The following is a 21946-nucleotide window of genomic DNA, read 5'->3' on the forward strand; positions in this document are numbered from 1 at the left end:
GCAAGTTTCCTAAAGTTCATGTCTCTACATTCAGTTTTATTCAATTACATTTGCCTGAGAGCAAAGGCACTTTACCCAGTCAAATGAAACAACACAAGTGCTGAAAAGGTCCAATTCTGCTTTACTCTCTTTTGATAAAATTGGGGAATTGGACCCAAAAGGAATAATTTTGGGAACCCTTGAGTCCAAACAGACCTTTAACTTCTGACCTCCAGCTTTATTTGAGGTGTTGAGAATATCAGTATGTAAATGAAATTGTGTTTTAAGTGCTTCGAGGTACCTGGTGACACGTCACACTTCTGCCTTTGCAGTTATATTTCTGATAATATTTACATGCGTATCACCTACATTATGGAAGTACGATTTAATAATACACTGCCGCTCAAATATTTGGGGTTGGTAAGATTTTTTTTATGTTCATGAAAGAAGTCTCTTCCGCTCACCAATGCATTCATTTAATAAAGTATACAGTATAGTGTACAGTAATATACTACAAATTCAAAATATTTAAATTTAAAATATAAATTATTCCTGCAGCCATTACTCCAGCCTCCATTGTTTCATCCAGTCACATGATCCTTTCAGAAATCATTCTAATATGTTCATTTGGTTTACAAAAACAAACAAACAAAACATTATAAACATTATTAACCATGTTGAGAAAAGCTGTGCTGCTAAATATCATGCTACACTTTTTTAGGAGTCTTTGATTAATGGAAAATTCTAAAGAATAGTATTTTATAGTAGTGTTTTTGTTAGTATTTTATAGTGAAGGTGGCAGGGTATAAAGGTCTTTATTCACACTTTTAATTAGTTTAATGCTTCCTTGTTGTATACAAGTATTAATTTCTTTTAAAATATATTTCTTACTGACCCCAAACCTTTAAATGGTAATGTATATAATATATATAATATAATTTTGGAGGTAGAAAATGTTCCCGATTTTAATGCATAATTATTAGGGTCCCTTGTAGACAGTATTTTAGCTGGCTTATGATTTTTAGTCTAATGTTTTTTGGCTCTATTATTAGTTATATCAGAGCACATTCCCTTGTTGGTTATATCTTCACTGTGATTTCAAGTGCAAAGCTTAAACAAAATGCAAAAAATCAAACTTTTCTCCTTCTGAGTTGAATAATTTCTCATTCCGTGCACCTGGTGTTGAGGAAATGATGTCTGTGATAATTATAGATTCAGTCCCCTGCAGCAATGCATTTTTGGGAGAAACAAAGTTATTAAGACCAAAGTGGAAATAACTAAAGAAATTTTAGACTTTTTACTAAATTCTTCCACATTTATATCAGGTCGTCAGTCTTTCCCAGATTACAGTTTCCCTACTCCGAATAAAAGCAGCACCTGCAGGTATTTCACAATCCCTCATTACAGAAGTTGGTGTTTGTGGATAATGTCCCAAGCAGATTGTTTTTCAGAAGGACTGAATCAAAATGCTCTGCATCTCATAGCTTCTGGGTACACATCAATAAGACTACATCTTGATTTTTCTTCATAAACTATCAGTTGTTTTGTAGTTTTGCAAAGCAGCAATGTTCTTCTCAGACTTTTCTTAAGTCTTGCATTGCCCATGTCTTATTTAAGTTTCAATATTATCTTAAGGGCTAATTACTTAAGGTCATGCAGGTCCATGTAATGCTGTAATCACAGACAAGAAAAAAGTTGACAGAGGCACTATACAGCAATATAGTTCAACTGAATGCCACATTAAAACAAAATCCAGTCGGCCAGATTGCAAAGGTTAAATAAATGATAAAGGAAATGTTGTATGAAGTCACAGCTGTGCTTTGATTAGCATCCCATGGTGTATTCATTCAGTTTAATCTCAATTAGACCATGAAATTAATAGTTACTTTAAAATGTCTCACTTCTTCTAGCCTTCCAAACTTTTTAAATGTCACAATAGGACTTGTGCTAACTTACTGACTCAATAAAAAGGCTCTTGTATTTGAAAGGGCTTTCTAATCCAATACATGAGATATTACTACTGCTCTTTACTTCAAATCTGTCTAAATGACACTTAACTTATGATTATAACATCCTAGGGTTTTCTTTGGGTCAGTTTGAGCTGATTGTGAATGTGTTTCTAACAGTTCGTTAGAAGGGGAAAAAAAGAAAAGAAGTCCTTGCCTTTGTCTTGATATATTTGGCATGCACATACAGTAAGCGCCAGATCGGGTGGTTTAACATTTACTGTAATGAAACCACTCTCTAAGTGCTTCTCTCTCAATTTCACTGCTGTTTTTCAGTCATAAACAAAGAGAACAGAAGATGAAAGCTAAGGGCTAATGCTTTTCAGAAGAGCCAAGCCATTAAAACACTATACGTGTATACAAAGATAGAGATGACCTTGTAAACTGCAGTTTTCTAAATTTGCCAAAATGACATTTTTGTGCATCATATTCATTTGTTTCTTCGTGTCTATTTTTTACTTTGAATGTCCTGGTCATGATGTCAGTGTTTATGTTGTCTATAGCTTTTGCATATGGCTTTCACTGCATTCAATAGTGAATCTGTCTGTTCATTGTAATTTGAAGAATCATACAGGTACTTCAAGCTGTTGAGTATTTGGAGCACATCGTCACAAAGACAGGTGACTTACAGTGATTATGTTACACGTTTTACACATTAAATTTATTACTAAAGCAATAATATTAACAATGCAATTACAAAGCTATCTGCAAATGGTAGTATGCATTGGTCATCGGTATTAGTGCTTAAGTAAATGATTTAATGTAACATCCACACTGTGATGCCCCCCCACCTCTCCCCAGTAAAAGATAGTCATCCATGTTCCATCTTCACTCCCTTTTATTGACCCATTGTCGATAAATGCTTTAAAAACTGATGTTACTTTTCTCCACAGCTTATTTCAAATTGATTAAACAATACAGGCTTATTGGTTTTGTTCGGACAAGCAGCAAAAATCTGCTTTGTTCTGTTGTTGTTTATAAGTTTTGTCTGAATAGCAAGAACATAAACAAACCTAAAAACCATGTGGTTTGAAAACAGACATCTGCCTGGAGTTGTGAATTTAGAATTATTTTCACTGACTGTTTCCTTTTGTAGCAAACCGTGTGACATTCACATTGTAGTGAATATTGAAAGAGTCAGCATTTTTTGACACACTATGTGCATAAAAAGCTGCTTATGTTCTCTCATGTGCCTCGTCAGTTGAGTGCTATGGCGTAATGTCACGATAAACGTAAGCTGAGGCTAAAACTCTCTGAATAAACAAATCAGAAAAATCAGATTTGAAAACCAAATAAATTTGTGTGCAGTGTGAACAAAGCCACTATCATTTTTGTGAGCTGCTAATATAAACATTTTATTAGGTACAGTAGGATCTAAGCATCTAAGTGTAAAACATCTAAGTTTTTTTTTTTTTTTCTAGAAACAGTCTTGTAGAAGATTGTTTCCACCACAGAATAAAAATAAAAATGGAAATTTCAACTATTAACCTGACAATTATGATTTTTCTGATTGCGAGTTTACATCAATTCAAACTTTTTTTTTTCTCAGAATTGTGAGATATAAACTCTCAGTTGCAAGGAAAAAAAGTCAGAATTGTGAGATTGCAATTACCTTTTTTATATTTTATTCAGTGGTGGAAATGGGCTTCAATGCAGCACATTTAAAAAAAAATGTATTGTTTTGTTTTATTTTTCAGAGTGATGTGGTTTGCTGTGGTTTGTGTCATATATAGCCTACATATTTTATATTATGATATGTTGATATCTGGGCTTTTAAAAAACAATCAGACTTTAGCTCAATAGCATTAGCGCCGGCAGTGAAAGTAAACAACACCATTTTTCCAGGCATTAAAAGTACATACATACCTGTTTAGTGTAACTTCCTGCTTGTATTAGGAGGATTCTGAAGGGTCAATCGCTGTAAATTGAGAGCAGAAATATTTTCAAGATGTGTGGTGTGATTATTTTTCATAAGAGAATTGTTAAGCTGCAGAGACCCTGTATTTACAGATCATCAGTGTCTGTAATTGTTTTGTGTGTGTGTGTGTGTGTGTGTGTGAGTATGTGTGTGTGTGTGTGTGTGTGTGTGTGTGTGTGTGTGTGTGTGTGTGTGTGTGTGTGTGTGTGTGTGTGTGTGTGTGTGTGTGACTTTGAGGAGTAGCCCCAACCTGGTATCTTCAATGCAGCAGAAAAGACAAAAACTCAACGTTCCTTCCATGTTTCAACCAGTCTCATCCCCAGGATACATCTCTTAGCCCTCACAACAGCACTGTGTATATGTACCACGCTCCCCCTCCGCTGAATGTCATTGCCTTTGTATGTGTGTGTGACCACGAGAGAAACTCTGCTGCATTTTAAACGCACAGACTCGCACCACATCTGCATTGCAAAAACAACAGTTGGGTATTAGTCTCTCAGCAGATGTGTGTTGAGTTCCTCAGCTCCATCCTAGCTTTAGGATAATCACAATGTTCTCATGCTCCCTATGAGGTAACCTTTAGTTTAGAGTTTAACTGCTGTTTATGTGACTGTACAGAGAGATGATGTTTGTGCAGAATGTGTCTCCCCGGGTCAATTTTATGTTAAATAATCTGAAATGCAGTCATAAATGCATTTTTATTTGTTTGTTTATTTGTTTCTAAAAATATTATGTTGAATTAAATATTAAATATTTTTATAAAATTATCATTCTAAATGTGTAATTTTATCATAATTATCAGTTATTCATTTGAATGGCAAAATTTAAAATAGAAATCACGTCACTCCTTTTTCCATCTCTTCAGATGTTTGTTGTCATATTCATATCACATTTTTAAACATGAACCAATGTAACTGTTTTACTGTCTAAAATGTATGTTAGTGGCTTCTGTTTTTGTGTCCCTTGAAACAAAAGTTCATGTCTGTTGTTGGTAATTTATTTATTTGGTATAAATTGGTGAAATAGTGTGGATATGAGTTGCCATTCAACCTTGTGGGGTAAACAGTCACAGTTCGCTTACTTGTATAAAAAAAAAAAAAACTGGTGACCAAGAGCAATAGGCCAGAACTCTTGGCCTGTGCCATGAACATTGATCCTTGATGAAACTTGATGAAAGAGGTCTTGATTTTTTATACTCAATGAACACTGGTTGGAATATACTGCAGAAAAACTGACTGCTGGTTTGTTGCTGTTGACGTAACACAAAACATGTACACACTAAACTGTGTGCATAATAAGTGTCCACCTCTTATATCAGTACAAGTGGGCAATTTGCTTATGGACAATAAGAATCGAAGGAATCCCATAATTTTTGTAAGTTCTGCATGGATTATCCAAGTTATTGTAAAGCAGTCTTCCAAAAGAAAGGAAACTAAACCATAGTACTTTTTTCTTGTCTTCCAAACCAAGACAAAGCAAAGGTCTTCCAGTCAAAGCCACAGTGACACTATTTTACATTTTTATAGCTACAGAAACCAATAACCACCAGGACAGACTCAACAGAATCACTCACACAGAATGAAAAGACATAAAACTGGACCATTTGGACGGAAATGGCACATTTGTTTTTTTGTTTTTTTTGCAATCCTGGAAGGAACAACCCAATACAGTCATGCATGAACCAATATTTACTGGACACATTGAAAATTAAAATGGAAAAAAAAAATTATGAGGATGATGATTCCTGTTTAGTATTTATTATTAACTCACTGTTACTCTTAATACTCTGTTCTGCATACACTCTCAGCCCTGCATTTGCAATAGAATATATATCTATTTCTATAAGTCTATGGGAGACATATTACTGAACATTATTGAATAAAACTAATATATTTGTATGATTGTAAAACCAAAGTGTCATTTGTTTTATTTTCTTCTGGTGAGTCTGTTAACATTCTGTGACAAAAGCAATTCACATGTATCATTCAATGTCCTTATTTAAAGTAAAGCATTTCATTTGCGCTCAGGTAAGTGCCAGAGTTAGCCATCTCAATAGAATTTTACAGGCGAGTCCGCATTAGTTATGGGTTGTTAAGTTGACTTCTATAATGATTAAATTGGCAGAGGACCAAACCGTGAATGCGGTGGACCAGAGCCACTTAAGTACAGCATGGCTGAACAGGAGTGCTCAAGTGACGATGAACAGGAGACAGGTGGCATGTGTTCCTTCATCAAAGTGTCGCTTTGTTCACTTTGTTGCCACGCAAAAGCAGGCTTCGCTAAAGAGCTATTTCCACCTTTTATCCCTCTAACTGTGTAGGAAAAACGTCAGCAATCCCCTGACCTCTGATTTCAAAAGGCCCATCAAAGTGTCAACACTCTAGAGCAGCAGAATAAATCTCATCTTTTAATCTAATTGGTGAGGTAAAGCTGCATAATTCATTTTAACAGCTCTGATGAATTACATAAAAGTACAGCACATTAATACTACTCGTCTCGAGCCAAAAGCACCCCAGAACTGTATAAATATGCTGGCATGGATTCAAACACATCAAAACACTTTGCCTTATTCAAAAAACACATTGGGGAAAGACTTTCAGTGACGCAGGGGCGTGTCTATAGCATTTTCAGTGGGGGGGGGGGGCATGCTGGGGCACTGCCTCCAAATGGGGTGGCCGCCAGTGACCAAAAAAAATAAAAAATTCTACAGTATATTACATAAATCCTAATGATTTTATTATTTTTTTAACTTGAATAAAGTTACTTGTAAACAAATGCAGTAATAAAGCACATTTTTGATTAATGTATTTTTTGTCATCCCTATGTTTGTCAACCTACATATCCATTAAGTTAATTCGAGAATAAATTATTTTTTTATTTTTAAAAAAAAAAAGTAAAGTATTATCTTTACTTCTTTCATGGCTTGGCACTGCTCTCTTCCCTGCCTTCAAAAGAAACACGTATGTGCGTCTGTTATTCTCAATCTCTAAAAAAAAAATCTAATTGTGAATGAGATGCACAGAATGCATCCATGTCATTTCACGTGTAAATGACTAAGTTAGGCCCGACAATTTAACTGACTATCTAACTGACTTACCCTCATGCATTAACAAGTAATGTGTCACCAGACAATTATTATGGAACATTCTGTGCATATTGTCATTTGGTGCAATCTTGCTATGTGGTCACTGTCACAAAATAAACTGATTCAAAATATGCAAATCACCATGACTGTTTATTGTTTGATAGCGCCCATCGTATTTTACTTTTGTTGTGTTTTATTAAACGTTGACTGAACATTCCATTGAAATCAACCATGACCAACGCGAGCAGAGCCTGACGGGGTAAAAACATTGATCCGGGAAAACCATACAAACATATTAAACCATACATAAAGGTTACCTACCAGCTCTTTGTTTGGTGTCTTGTGATGTGTCGTTCTTGAACGAATTTTTAATGTGACTATAGGGAAGAACGAGTCCTCTCTATGACGGCGACATCACTTTGAATTTTTAATTATATTTTTTTTACAGTGGATTCTAGTCTTCAAAAATTACCTTGTTGTATGATTTATGTCTTTTGAGTTCACCCTTCAGATTAGACTATAGAACTGTAGTGTTACTTGTTTAGGATTCAAAATGTTATTTGCTTTTAATTCATGTCATTATGTCCTTTTTGAGCAAGCATCTTATAAATATATTAGATTTGTCAAGTCTGCCTAGGAAAAGCAATTATTATACCAGCAAACTCAAAATTGGATTAAAAATTAAACTAGGCTATAAATACTTGGATTATTATATTATTATATTATTTTAGCCTATAGCCTAGTGTTTATTCACTGATAGACAGTCCAAAAGAAAAATTAATCAATATTTTATTTATAACAGGGTTTTATTTATTTATAAAATAATAACACACCACAGATCCTCAAGAAACATTAACAAAAACACAGTGACAGAAATGTCAGAAATAGCGAATGGATCTGTCACATGATTAAGGAATAATTTGAACCTGAAGACTTGTCAGACAAGAGGTGAGTTAATCACAGACTGAAGACCCAGGTAAAGAATTAATTAATCTTTTCTGTATCTTATAGTATTTTAGTTTTGTATTGTTTGTAGTGCAATCAACGTTTACGTAAGTACTAGATGTGTTGGGGAAGTAACACGTAACATTTTAATTACATTTTGATAAAATGAACGAAATGACTCGAAAAAAGATTCGTTCATTTTGCTGAACGCGACTCAAAAGTCTGAGTCGGTATAATGATCCGAACTTCCCATCACTAATGTCTCGACCATAGAAAGTAAAAGAAATGGACACAGCGACCCCATTGGAACTCAATTGAGACAAGTGAAGCCCATTTTTAGCGATTTTTAGCACTTCCATTTCTGACGCGCAGACTCAAACTAAACTTGATGACGTCAGCAACCTGTCTGACAGATGTAAATCTTCTAGTAGCTGTGCGTGCAAACTGCCATCGTTAATCTTGCAGAGACGGCGAGCTTGAGCGCGGAGTTCTTTGGCGTGAGTGAGCAGGAGTAAGTATTCTGATTAATTATTTTGTATAGTATTTTAAAATGTAACGCCAGGGCTTGTATCTATGGGCTTCTCTCTTGACGTCTCCCCGTTTGCCAGCGAGCTTCTCCTCCTGTCTGTACGGTAATTTCTCTACTGTGCGACAGAGAGTTGAGTGGTTATGACGCAATCGTTAGCCTATTTTTACAAAAACTTTCTACGGGGCCATAATGTAACATAGAAGGTAATGGAGCCCTTTATACATTGTCATGTATCTTTAGAAATAAATAATGGACAAATGGAGTCTTTAAACGCCTCAGATGTAGAGTTATTCGCTGTCAAAGTGACGCCAAAATGAATGGGAGTCAATGGGATGCTAGCGCTAGTGAAGTTCTGCTACAAGATGGCGGCACTCGGCTGACTTCAACTTCCGGTCGACTTCCTTCCCGCCTGGTCTCGACTTACCGCACTTGATAAATTAAAAGTCCAAGTCCGCGACAAGTGGGAGTTCCGGCAAGATGGCGGACCGGGTGCGTCATAACTTCTGAGCGCTCTCTGCTTGTCCCAAATTTTAAATAACTTAACTGTCCAACTGACTTTAAAAGACCTTTCATGGTTTATACTCTCTTGAAATTCATTGTTGAGAAAGAATTGAGCCATGAAACCGTCTCCAGCCCACCAAGACACGGTCGCTACCCAACACAGCTACGCAGCAAAGATGGAAACTTCGACTGAGAGCCTCAAAAGAAAATACCCATTCTCTCCAGTTAAAAACCAACCAACCACCAAAATGAAGGACTTGACTAAAGATGAAGGTACGAAAACCGCCCTAGAAGCGATAAAAAATCTCACTGATAAAGTGGATGACCTCGGCTCCCAAATAAAACAGAACTCAGTTATGCTAGCTAGCATGGCTAAAGCAGTGGAGTTTAATGCGGCAGAGATCAAAGACTGCAAAACTCAGCTACAAACCACGGAGCGGGAGGTGTCAGTGATTAAAAAAGACAACGCTATGTTAATGGAAAGAGTCCTGGAGTTGGAACGGTACAAGCGCCGTTGGAACCTTAGAATCCGAGGGATAAAGGAATGTGAAGGAGAAAACACACGAGAAATGGTTGCCAACTTGCTGATAAAAATCTCACCTGCATGGGCTCCGAACATAAACCACATCGTGGACTCGGCTCATTGACTGGGAAGACGTGAGGTGAACAGGACCAGGCAGGTCATCGTCCAGTTCACACAAAGATTACATCAAGACGCGTTGTGGAAGATGACCAAGGATTCCTCCATCTGCAAAGAACTTGGGATTGGATTTATCGAAGACCTCTGCAAGGCTGACAGGGAGGCTCGAGTAACGCTGTGGCCGAAGATACAACAAGCACGTGCGGCTGGGAAACGAGCTTGCTACAGAGGAGGAGACGGTTACATTGATGGACACAGAATCACCTTATGATTATACCTGAGGTATACTGATAGATAAAACCTAAAATTCACAAGCACTAAATAGGGTCTTTATTTCCCCTATGATAATAAGGTTGGATGGTTAAGTTAAGTTATATTTTCTAAGATATTGAAGGGACATTGCCCACACTTATCTTTGCGGGCTTTCTGTCTTTTCATTTTTTATTTCTCTTCAGTCAGTTAAACTTGTTACTGTTTACTAGCGGTTGCTAGCTGTTTAAAATGAATGTTGATTTTTCTTGTATTTCCTTAAATGCTAGGGGCTTAAGAGATATTACTAAGAGAAAATCTATTTTTTTGTTTTGTAAGGGCGAGAAAGCCAACTTTGTTTTATTACAAGAAACACACTCAAAACAGGAAGATGAAAAATTCTGGACTAATCAATGGGGGGATAAAATCATTTTTGACCATGGCTCCACGAAATCAGCTGGACTGGCCATTCTGTTTTGTAACTCTCCTGGCAAATTGGTGGCCTCTAAACTTAGTAACAGTGGTCACTGGCTAATCTGTGTTCTGAATATTGATGATCAGTATTGTATTCTTGCTAATATCTATGGCTTTAACAACCCAGCTCAAAATAAATTATTACTTACAGAGCTTTCAGACAATATTAAAAATCTAAAACTCACCTACCCACTTGCAAATATAATTGTGGGAGGAGACTACAATATGGTTTATGATGAACATCTGGATAGATACCCCTTTAAGTGTCAACACAGCTCTCATAACCCTGCCTTATCTAATTTCTGTGGCAATCATAGAAACTTAGTAGACCCCTGGCGCCTTGTACACCCCAATGTTAGACAATACACCTGGTTCATAATACATAATACCGAATAATACATTAAAATCCAGGATTGACTTCTGGCTAATTTCGGCTTCAATGATGTGTTCTGTCTCAGACTGCTGTATGTCAGCAGCTCCTCTGTCTGATCACTTGGTCATTAAGTTGGTCTTTAAGCCTCCTGGTGGCTGCAGAAATAAGGGCTATTGGAAATTCAATTCATCTTTATTAAATTGTCAAGCATATTGTGATGGTATTAAATCTCTAATTACTGAAGTGATGACTGATAATACTATAATTTCCTATGTTTCAAAGTGGGAGTTTCTAAAATTCAAATTTCGAGATTTCTCCATTCATTTTGGGAAATCATTTCACAAAAATAACAAACTAGCAGAACTTAATTTAATTAAAGAAATAAACATTCATTGTAATAAAGCACTACCAAATGATAATGATAAACAGAAATTACTAACTCTACAAGCACAACTTGATGAGATTTATTTGAAAAAACCAGAAGGGGCCTACATAAGATCCAGAGCTAAATGGATTGAAGATGGTGAAAGAAGCACAGCTTATTTCTGCCGATTAGAAAAAAGACGGCAAGAGAGAAATTCAATTAAAACTTTATTAATTCAAAACCAACTATGTACAGATCCAACCTTGATTAAAAAGGAATTGACTTCTTTTTACAGTAAGCTATACTCGTCTACCTTCTCTGCGATTGATTCAGACTCTTTTTTCAACCATATTAAGGATCTTATACCCTGTATTGATGATGATTTTGTAGAGTTATGTGAAGCTAATATCACTATTCTTGAACTAGACAGAGCTGTAGAAAACCTGTCTTTAAATAAATCTCCCAGCTGTGATGGCCTTACTTCCAATTTCTACCGACACTTCTGGGATCTATTAAAAAATCAGTTCATTCTCATGTTAAAGGAAGCAACCGACAATTTATCTTTTCTGCCCACTATGAAACAAGGAATAATTACTTTAATCCCAAAACCCGGTAAAGACTCCAAAATATTGGATAACCCTAGACCTATCACGTTATTGAATACTGATTATAAAATTGTAACCCTTGCTTATGCTAATAGATTAAAAAGTAAACTAGATACAATTATAAGTGACTCCCAATCCGGATTTATGAAAGACAGATCAATCCACAATAACATCCGTTTGGTGATCGATCTCCTAGATTATAATCATTTAATAGAGGATGATGGTTTTATTTTATTTCTCAACTTTTATAAAGCCTTTGACTCTATCGAACACCCTTTTATTTTTCAGTGTTTAAAACTTTTAGGCTTTGGAAACAAATTTCGTGCCTCCATAGAGTCTCTTTATGATAATTCAAATAGCTCCATTTTGTTACCAAGTGGTACATCACCAAGATTTGCTATTAAACGGGGAGTCAAACAAGGGTGTCCTATCTCTCCTTTTCTCTTTATTATGGCCACAGAAATGCTTTCTATTTTTATTAAAAATTCAGACATTGCTCCATTGAATGTTATGGGGCTACTTGTTGTCATAAGCCAGCTTGCAGATGACACTACCATTTTTATGAAACACCTAACTGAGACCCCTAAGATAATACAAGCAATTAATACGTTCTCGAGTGCCTCTGGGCTTAAACTTAATTTGAACAAATGTGAATTAATGCCAATACATCAAAGTGACTTAACAGAAGCATACAACATTCCTATAAGATCTGTTGTCAAATACTTAGGAATTCACATATCAAGAAACCCAGCTGAAAGTGAAAATTCGAATGTGTGGAGAATAATAACCGAATGTCAAACTAAACTTAACTCCTGGTTATTGAGAGACATTAGTTTACTTGGGCGGGTCTTCCTTACTAAGATGGAAAGTATATCCAGATGTATCTACCCGGCGTATTCGTTGGCCATCCCTAACAGAGCCATCAAAAAGGTCAACCAAATCAACTTTGATTATATTTGGAAAAAGAAAATGCACTATTTTAAAAGAACAGAAATGACCAAAGAATACAAAGAAGGAGGCCTACAGGCTATTGATTTTGATTTTATTAATGGAACATTAATAACTGAAAATTATGAAAATTAACTGATTAAAATCTTTCCTTAACAATAAGAGCTTTTGGTATCATATCCCCAGCGAAATTTTCAAAAAGTTTGGAGGTATCGACTTCCTGTTAAAATGTGATTTTAATATCCAGAAACTTCCGGTCAAATTATCCCTATTTCATCAGCAAGTCCTTTTATATTGGAAACTTTTGTACAACCATAATTTCACCCCGCATAACACGCCGATTTGGAACAACAGATACATTACAGTTAAAAGCAAATCATTATATAAAAAGGACTGGATGGATAAAGGTATTTGGTCCTTGATTCATTTGACTGATGGAAATGGGAGTGTGATGACATACGAAAATTTTTGTCTTAAATATGATTTTATAGTTGATCGCAATTCCTTCGCTTCCATAATGAGAGCCATTCCCATTCCTACATTAAATTTGATTCAAGAGATTGTTTTGAACTCAACTCAAATTTCCCCTAATCTTCCACATCTATTAGTTGGAAATTGTGATTTCAAGAGTATGAAAATTCCTAATAAAATGATTAGAAAGATGCTTGATGATATTACACACCCTTTATTGTCTTTTCGAAACTCAATTAAACACATCTTCACCAAAGATACTATATATTCATTACGCTCTAAATACTTAAAATTTCCCATAAATCCAAAAGCAAAAGAAATCCATTTCAAGGTTTTAAACGGTCTGTATCCATCTGGTGAATTATTACGACAGAGGTGTGGTTTTGAAACGAACAATTGTGTATTCTGTGATGATATTGAAACTTCTGTTCATTTATTTTTTTCAATGTATGCACTCTGAAGGTCTCTGGACTGATATGCATGACTGGCTGCACACAAAGATCCGTACTGAACCTTTTTCTCAGAATGACATTGTTTATGGAGTTGTATTGGACAATAATGAATGGGACTTCTTGGTAAATAATATAATTATTCTTGCAAAATTTTACATTCACAAATGTAAATATATGAAAGTGAAACCTAGGGTCTATGTATTTCATAACGAGTTTCTTTCTTTCACCAAAGCCCTTAACATAATGAAAAGTAAACAAGCAATGAAACTTCTCTAAACAGTTTTGTAAAAGATGCAATAGGATTCAAATGTAAGGAGTGGTTTCACGTGATATTGTTACCTGTAACGTTACTAAAGAGTAACATGTGCGTCAGATACCTGTGTGTGTGTGTGTGTGTGTGTGTGTGTGTGTGTGTGTGTGTGTGTGTGTGTGTGTGTGTGAGTGTGTGTGTGTGTGTGTGTGTGTGTGTGTGTGTGTGTGTGTGTGTGTGTGTGTGTTTGTGTTTGTGTTTACAGGGGCTTCATGCGAGATACCTGTCCTAACTGAGTAACATGTGCGTCAGATACCTGTGTGTGTGTGTTTACAGGGGCTTCATGCGAGATACCTGTCCTAACTGAGTAACATGTGCGTCAGATACCTGTGTGTGTGTTTACAGGGGCTTCATGCGAGATACCTGTCCTAACTGAGTAACATGTGCGTCAGATACCTGTGTGTGTGTGTTTACAGGGGCTTCATGCGAGATACCTGTCCTAACTGAGTAACATGTGCGTCAGATACCTGTGTGTGTGTGTTTACAGGGGCTTCATGCGAGATACCTGTCCTAACTGAGTAACATGTGCGTCAGATACCTGTGTGTGTGTGTGTGTGTGTTTACAGGGGCTTCATGCAAGATACCTGTCCTAACTGAGTAACATGTGCATCAGATACCTGTGTGTGTGTTTACAGGGGCTTCATGCGAGATACCTGTCCTAACTGAGTAACATGTGCATCAGATACCTGTGTGTGTGTGTTTACAGGGGCTTCATGCGAGATACCTGTCCTAACTGAGTAACATGTGCGTCAGATACCTGTGTGTGTGTGTTTACAGGGGCTTCATGCGAGATACCTGTCCTAACTGAGTAACATGTGCATCAGATACCTGTGTGTGTGTGTGTGTTTACAGGGGCTTAATGCGAGATACCTGTCCTAACTGAGTAACATGTGCGTCAGATACCTGTGTGTGTGTGTTTACAGGGGCTTCATGCGAGATACCTGTCCTAACTGAGTAACATGTGCGTCAGATACCTGTGTGTGTGTGTGTGTGTGTTTACAGGGGCTTCATGCGAGATACCTGTCCTAACTGAGTAACATGTGCATCAGATACCTGTGTGTGTGTGTGTGTGTGTTTACAGGGGCTTCATGCGAGATACCCGTCCTAACTGAGTAACATGTGCGTCAGATACCTGTGTGTGTGTGTTTACAGGGGCTTCATGCGAGATACCTGTACTAACTGAGTAACATGTGCGTCAGATACCTGTGTGTGTGTGTGTGTGTGTGTGTGTGTGTGTTTACAGGGGCTTCATGCGAGATACCTGTCCTAACTGAGTAACATGTGCATCAGATACCTGTGTGTGTGTGTGTGTTTACAGGGGCTTCATGCGAGATACCTGTCCTAACTGAGTTACATGTGCGTCAGATACCTGTGTGTGTGTGTTTACAGGGGCTTCATGCGAGATACCTGTCCTAACTGAGTAACATGTGCGTCAGATACCTGTGTGTGTGTGTGTGTGTGTGTGTGTGTGTGTGTGTGTGTTTACAGGGGCTTCATGCGAGATACCTGTCCTAACTGAGTAACATGTGCATCAGATACCTGTGTGTGTGTGTGTGTGTGTTTACAGGGGCTTCATGCGAGATACCTGTCCTAACTGAGTTACATGTGCGTCAGATACCTGTGTGTGTGTGTTTACAGGGGCTTCATGCGAGATACCTGTCCTAACTGAGTAACATGTGCGTCAGATACCTGTGTGTGTGTGTTTACAGGGGCTTCATGCGAGATACCTGTCCTAACTGAGTAACGTGTGCGTCAGATAGAACTAACTACTTTAATATGAATATTACTCTGTTTGCCATTTCCCATCAGACTGGCTTCCATCATCTTTTCAAATATGCTCATCTTCAGAAGAGTACATCACAGGCATAGTTTCTTCAGAAGAAGACCTGAAACTACTTCTGGAAAACCACAAACGGGCAACTGGCACATCTTACACTGTTTGGTAATTTATCAGTTTCTAAATTAACTGCATATCTTACACTGTTTGGTAATTTATCAGTTTCTAAATTAACTGCATGTTTATTTTTTTAATTGTTTATTTATGATCTTATTGGAAGTATTGTTATGAAGAACATTTGTTGCGTTTTATAGACATGCACTTAAGACAGCCACTTTCATTAAACAAATCTTTATTTACAGTTTTCTCATAATTGAACCCTATTTGCATGAAACATGAGAAAGTAAAAGAAAGGCAATGTGCTATGAAAAGTATTAAATGCCTTTTTCTTTTATTTACTTCCTGGTGACAGGTCAGATGACAGTCAAAAAAAACAAAAAGTGGCATCCCGATTTCTCTGGAAATTAGAAGAGTATTCAAAACACATTCCGCTCTCTGTGAAAAGAAGAGTGATATATGCTTGCCAGCATGGAAAAAACTACAAAAAGGCCCCAAAACCAGATGAGTTGGTATGTTCTAAAGTCTGCACACATTTTCATGAGCTTAATGTATGTTGTATGAGATCGGGGAAATATTCTTAAACGGGTCATTCAAGTCCTTGATTCTGATTGGTTGAGCTGCATTGTAAGTTATTCGATAAACATACACCTGTGACCTAATTACATCAGTGTTTCTGTATGAAAATATTTTTATGGACTAACCTTGGTATAAAAGCAATAAGGTAAGTAAGGTAGCCGTGTTTTACAGTGAATTTAGAACGGCTAAGTGCCCCCTAGCTATTCTAAATTCTATGTAAAACACTGCTTCATGGGGCTTATTGCTTTCATTTACTTTTAGACAAAATTGTAGGCATATATATTTTTGTATTACTACTATTTTTGCCTGGCCCTAGAAATGTAGTGAGATAGAAATAATTTGTCTTTCAATCTGCAGCATACTGAACATGAATATATCAGCAGAAGAAGGTTTCACATTCAAAGCAGCAAGAAAGTTGATTGCCCAGCAAAACTATATGTCAGATATATACTAAGGTAAATGTAACTGTCATAGCTCATTTAAATGCACTCATTTAATATTTATAACTTTATTACCATTGTAAAGGTAAAGTTTTGCAACCTAATACATGGGATATTTTTCAGACAGATACTCATTATGGTATGTTGTTCTTGGCAGATATGACAACTTTGCTGTTGGTGACAAAAGTTCTAGAAGTGAAAAACATGCAGCTATAAAGAGGCTTCTGGAGTCAATAAAAGAGAACCCCACTGTCACTTCTGAAGTAATACATGTCAAAATACCTTTGGAAGAAGCACACAAAAAGCACAACATTTCAGAAAACTGTCATTTCTCAAATAAGATCCATCAAGGGGTGCGTGACAAAATACATGAATATGTTTCACTTGGAATGACCTCTGTCCCTTTCCTGAAGATTCTGAAAACATTTGTCCAGAAAGAGCTTTCTTGCATGGGAAGTGTTCTACCACACCCACAGGACCCATCATACTACCCATCAAGTCATGTTATTCAAAACCATGTGCACCAGGCCTTACTTGCTGGAAAATACTCTGGCTTTGATCAACTTCAACTGGAAAAGAAAATAGATGAATGGAAACTAACAGATTCAGGTGCCCAGTTTTTCTTTAGGCAGTGCACAGAGAACTACAGACATCAGACAGAAATTCCTGTTGAAGTGAATGCACAAAGAAGTGGATTTCCAGTCACCGAAGACTCTGATTTTGAGGAGATACACACACCGGAGATGACCACATCACAAGAAACATTCTTGTTTATTCATCAAAACATACAACAGCAGCATTTACTTAAGCTTTATGGAGATATGGTCCTACTTGATGCCACCTACAGAACTACCAAATATGCTTTGCCCCTGTTTCTGGTTGTTGTTCGGACTAATGTTGGCTACAAACCGATTGCTGAGTTTATATGTGAAAACGAGACAACCAGAGCGATAGCTGAAGCTCTTACCATCCTGAAACAGTGGAACCTGCATTGGGAGCCAAAGTACTTCATGCTTGATTATTCACAACAGGAATATCAAGCTCTGGACCATACATTTCCAAATGCACAGAAGTATCTATGCTCATTCCATCGTGAGCAAGCTTGGATACGATGGACTAGACAAGGTACAGTCCAGCTGAAGTGAATTATTACTATCATTCTTTTTATATATACCAGAATTCCATTATAGTCTTTGTTTTTCATTATAATCCTGGATATGTGGTGATGTATATCTATCATTGTTTTGCTTATTTGCATTAAAATCCCACAGACATCAGGTTGGACACAACAATCTCTGATTTCTTTAAATATTGGCATTGGTCTGATTAATCTGAGCATTTTAAAAAGCTCTAATGTTGGCCGTCAGGGATATGTGTATTATGATTATTTTTACTCTTATGTTTTCTAGGTTATCAACTTCTATTTGTCTCTGATAATGAAGAGGAGCAATGATCAGCAGGAAGGCCTTAAAGTGTACTGTTTGAGCACATTTTTCTACTCAAAGCTTCTGAGTAGTGACGGACATTTTGCAGGCCATGCAGCAGTAAAGAAATGGACAAAAACAGTGGATCTCTTCCTCTGTGATCTTGTTCTTGTTCCTTTGCACCTTGGCTTGCACTGGGCTTTGGCTGTAAGTAATTTATGTATAGCAATGCCTTTGTAACACATTGTTTCCATATCTATACACTATTAAAAGTATAAGAATGGTATATATACTTTTTCACTATTTAAAAAAATAATAATTCCATTTGCTTCTCACCAGGTAATTGATTTCAAATCCCGGACCATCCAGTGCTATGACTCCATGGGTCAGAGACATGATGACAGCTGTCACATATTGTTGTGAGTTATGTCCAATTGCAAACCTCTAACTGCTTTCAAGGCTTGTATACATGTCTGATGTGTGATTTAATTGACAGGAAATACCTCATGGAGGAAAACAAAATCAAAAAAGCCTGCTGCTTTGAGGCTTCCAGATGGACCATCGGCCGAATGAGAACCAACGTATGCATACCCTCATATAAGAAGTTATACAACATTTCTTTAAACTGTGTCCTTTTATTAACCGTTATACTTGTTTCTAGGCAATTCCCAAACAGACAAATGGAAATGACTGTGGTGTGTTTATCTGCAAATATGCAGACTTCCTTTCTCAAGGAAAGCCACTTACTTTCAGACAGGTACATGATCAAGCTACAATATTTATATTTCTCACAAACTTTATTTTTAACACTTGTTTGACTTTATCAATAACCATATAAATAACCATATCTATCCACTAACACACTAGTTTATACCTCACTCAAAACTTAGGACTAACATGGAACACCTTAGCAACTATATCACTCACTGATAAATCTTCAAAAGCTTTTAATTTGTCAAAATCCATGATCAAAGTTTGTCTGTACATGATTGTTCTCTCTTTTCATATAGGGTGACATTCCAGTCATACGGAAGGTGATGGTGTGGGAGATAGTACATCAGACGATCCTGTAAAGAATGTGTCCAGAGACATCCAAAGGTTGAAGTCCTGCCTTGCTCTGCTTGCTTTAATATTTGACATTTTCTTTTTTAATAAAGTTGAGTATGAACAAATAGTTGTCAGTATGTCTTTTTTAGATAGCAGTAGAAAAGTTTGTAAAAGTAAATTAGTAAAAACCTAGGTTTAACTCTAGACTTTACACAAGTTCTAAGATCATTTCAAATAAAATGTATATTCTAATAGACAGAATTTCAAATTAAATCTGTATATTCTAGTATGTCTATTAGAATATACATTTTATTTGAAATTCTCTAAGAACTTGTGTAAAGTCTGTGAGCTAATTAAAGTGAAGCATGAATTTTGCATAAAAACATTCTTACACAAGCCCCTGTAAACACACACACAGGTATCTGACGCACATGTTACTCAGTTAGGACAGGTATCTTGCATGAAGCCCCTGTAAACACACACACACAGGTATCTGACGCACATGTTACTCAGTTAGGACAGGTATCTCGCATGAAGCCCCTGTAAACACACACACACAGGTATCTGACGCACATGTTACTCAGTTAGGACAGGCATCTCGCATGAAGCCCCTGTAAACACACACACAGGTATCTGACGCACATGTTACTCAGTTAGGACAGGTATCTCGCATGAAGCCCCTGTAAACACACACACAGGTATCTGATGCACATGTTACTCAGTTAGGACAGGTATCTCGCATGAAGCCCCTGTAAACACACACACACACAGGTATCTGATGCACGTTACTCAGTTAGGACAGGTATCTCGCATGAAGCCCCTGTAAACACACACAGGTATCTGACGCACATGTTACTCAGTTAGGACAGGCATCTCGCATGAAGCCCCTGTAAATACACACACAGGTATCTGACGCACATGTTACTCAGTTAGGACAGGTATCTTGCATGAAGCCCCTGTAAACACACACACACAGGTATCTGACGCACACGTTACTCAGTTAGGACGGGTATCTCGCATGAAGCCCCTGTAAACACACACACACAGGTATCTGACGCACATGTTACTCAGTTAGGACAGGTATCTCGCATGAAGCCCCTGTAAACACACACACACAGGTATCTGACGCACATGTAACTCAGTTAGGACAGGTATCTCGCATGAAGCCCCTGTAAACACACACACACACACACACAGGTATCTGACGCACATGTTACTCAGTTAGGACAGGTATACACACACACACACACAGGTATCTGACGCACATGTAACTCAGTTAGGACAGGTATCTCGCATGAAGCCCCTGTAAACACACACACACACACAGGTATCTGACGCACATGTTACTCAGTTAGGACAGGTATCTCGCATGAAGCCCCTGTAAACACACACACACACACACACAGGTATCTGACGCACATGTTACTCAGTTAGGACAGGTATCTCGCATGAAGCCCCTGTAAACACACACACACACACAGGTATCTGACGCACATGTTACTCAGTTAGGACAGGTATCTCGCATGAAGCCCCTGTAAACACACACACAGGTATCTGACGCACATGTTACTCAGTTAGGACAGGTATCTCGCATGAAGCCCCTGTAAACACACACACACACACAGGTATCTGACGCACATGTTACTCAGCTAGGACAGGTATCTCGCATGAAGCCCCTGTAAACACACACACACAGGTATCTGATGCACATGTTACTCAGTTAGGACAGGTATCTCGCATGAAGTCCCTGTAAACACACACACACAGGTATCTGACGCACATGTTACTCAGTTAGGACAGGTATCTCGCATGAAGCCCCTGTAAACACACACACCGGTATCTGACGCACATGTTACTCAGTTAGGACAGGTATCTCGCATGAAGCCCCTGTAAACACACACACAGGTATCTGATGCACATGTTACTCAGTTAGGACAGGTATCTCGCATGAAGCCCCTGTAAACACACACACACAGGTATCTGACGCACATGTTACTCAGTTAGGACAGGTATCTCGCATGAAGCCCCTGTAAACACACACACCGGTATCTGACGCACATGTTACTCAGTTAGGACAGGTATCTCGCATGAAGCCCCTGTAAACACACACACACAGGTATCTGACGCACATGTTACTCAGTTAGGACAGGTATCTCGCATGAAGCCCCTGTAAACACACACACAGGTATCTGACGCACATGTAACTCAGTTAGGACAGGTATCTCGCATGAAGTCCCTGTAAACACACACACACACACACAGGTATCTGATGAACACGTTACTCAGTTAGGACAGGTATCTCGCATGAAGTCCCTGTAAACACACACACACACACACACAGGTATCTGATGCACACGTTACTCAGTTAGGACAGGTATCTCGCATGAAGCCCCTGTAAACACACACACAGGTATCTGACGCACATGTTACTCAGTTAGGACAGGTATCTCGCATGAAGCCCCTGTAAACACACACACACACACACAGGTATCTGATGCACATGTTACTCAGTTAGGACAGGTATCTTGCATGAAGCCCCTGTAAACACACACACAGGTATCTGACGCACATGTTACTCAGTTAGGACAGGTATCTTGCATGAAGCCCCTGTAAACACACACACACACACAGGTATCTGACGCACATGTTACTCAGTTAGGACAGGTATCTCGCATGAAGCCCCTGTAAACACACACACACACAGGTATCTGAT

Source organism: Carassius carassius, chromosome 2, assembly GCF_963082965.1.
Source record: "Carassius carassius chromosome 2, fCarCar2.1, whole genome shotgun sequence".
Taxonomy (NCBI): Eukaryota; Metazoa; Chordata; class Actinopteri; order Cypriniformes; family Cyprinidae; genus Carassius; species Carassius carassius.